Source organism: Brachycentrus maculatus, unplaced genomic scaffold, assembly GCF_059751285.1.
Source record: "Brachycentrus maculatus isolate JH-2025_06_01 unplaced genomic scaffold, ASM5975128v1 h1tg001902l, whole genome shotgun sequence".
NCBI lineage: Eukaryota > Metazoa > Arthropoda > Insecta > Trichoptera > Brachycentridae > Brachycentrus > Brachycentrus maculatus.
This window is the reverse complement of record NW_028282469.1, coordinates 30,688-32,846: the sequence shown is the minus strand read 5'-3', so window position 1 is coordinate 32,846 and position 2,159 is coordinate 30,688.

Genomic DNA, 2,159 nt, shown 5'->3' with positions numbered 1-2,159 from the left:
CTTACCAAATAATTTAAATAACTCTAAGCACGCTCGAAATAGCATTTGCATGCATAAATTGAAATTGTTTCACTTAAATCACTTATTGCGAATTTAACTCTTGATTTGAGATAGATTACTCTTGATGTTAAGATGCTGATGAATGGAGGATGCAAAATGCACTCAATCATAAATTAAGCCTGTCCGAATATTGTTCGAAGCGAGGCCAATACGAATAGGAAAAGCTACTTGCTGCTTGAAAAGAAACAGTAATATCCTCTATTGACTAAATATGGGCCAAATTGGGTGCAAGCCTTATACAAGCAACCCATCGACGGATCTAAAATCAATTTCTATGACATACGCATAGAGAAGACCAAAAACAATTATATATGCTGCGGGTTTGGTTCATCTGTATGTATAAAATAATAAGACTCAAAATGGAACTCCTCCTCTGTCACTCTATTCCTGTTGGATAACTCTATCATCAGCTGTGGGAAACCAGCACATTGCAATCCTAAAAGCGATCCTAAGGGCGTGGTTGCTGGACTATAAAGAATAGTAAGAGTTATATATGACCCTTTCTCTAATCTGATTAAATGGGTTGTGAATAGTCAGGTCATTGGAGAAGTAAACTGCGAAACATAGTTTATGGATATTGCTAAGCAGAATTAGATATATCCGCTTATAATAATGAGCGATGAGGGAGATCAAGTCAAATTAATATGATCTGTACTAATATTCTAATATAATATCCATTTCTATTTGTATTGTGTTTTGCATTTGTGTTGTATATATCCAAACACAATTAGCATATCCGTGTATTTATGATAATATATTTATTTAGTTATTCAAATGGATTACTCGCCTAACGTCTCATAACTCTCAAAAAGATACTTCTCAGAGATTCCAGAGCTACTTGTAATCGAATAACCTTTCCTACTTCCTGAAATCAATCAGCAAACAATCACCCGGGATCTCTAGACATAGTTTGAGTTATTGAGGGCTCTGACCGAAACTAAAAAACATCGGATGTTGCTTCGTAGCAATTCTGTGCTCGAAAATAAAAAGAATCGATATCCGGAACAATCAATATGTACATCTTTGCAGACTTAGTTTAGCACTCGAGAGTACATTTATTGAAAAATAGTGACTATAACGAAATAAAGCCTCTTTTGAATAAAAATGAAGATGATTACATAAATGCCAGTATCCTTAATTTCAGCAATGCAGATGGTAGTTCTATGTGGTAATCGCCTAATGTGGTCATCACACAAGCACCGATCGAAACATGTGCCAATGATTTCACACAACTGGTAGTATAGAATAAAATCTAATGCATTGTCATGCTCTGCAACTATATTTAAAACAACAAACAAAGATGCTATGAATATCTGTTGATGCCGAATTGGCACTAATAGAGTGCCAGATAACTAAGCGAAGGGTTGTAGCTTCATGAAGAAGGAGTTACAGAGCAGAAGACATTCAGTATTCGAAAAGAGGATGAGACTTTGCATAGAGTTTCGCATATTTTGTTTAAAAATTGGCCTGATAAGGATGTCCCAACGAACATCGAATCATTGATGCCGGCCTTGAATGAATGCCTCAAATACAAGAATGTAGTTATTCACTGTAGTGCGGGACTGGGTCGATCGGGAGTGTTTGCTGCTCTTCTCGAGATGGTGACAGGCCTGAAGAGTAAGCCATCGAACAAAATTAGCATATTCGGAACAGTTCGGAGATTAAGGGAATGCAGGTTTGGAGCAGTACAAAATTCACAGCAATATAAATTCATTTATGAGTTCCTGCAGAAGTACTATGCGAAGTCTATTTCCCATTGATGTTTATCTGCAAACACTATACTAACCAATAACCAATAATCCATAATTACCAATACCCTCGTTTCGGTTCATACCTAACTTCACAGTATTTGAATAGATATGACACCCTTCATTGTTAATTTCCAAAACCCACACAACATTTACTTTGATGAATGTATTATTTAAGTTTCGCTTATGATAGATATGAACCACACATAAAATACCACACATAAAATCATCATGAATATGAATGGGAAAGTATTATAAATAGATTTGTCTGAGATTAATAGGAACCATATAATCAAATAGATTTATGATCCGATTTTGTGTAGTTGCAGTTATATGTGTCTTGGCCGCTAC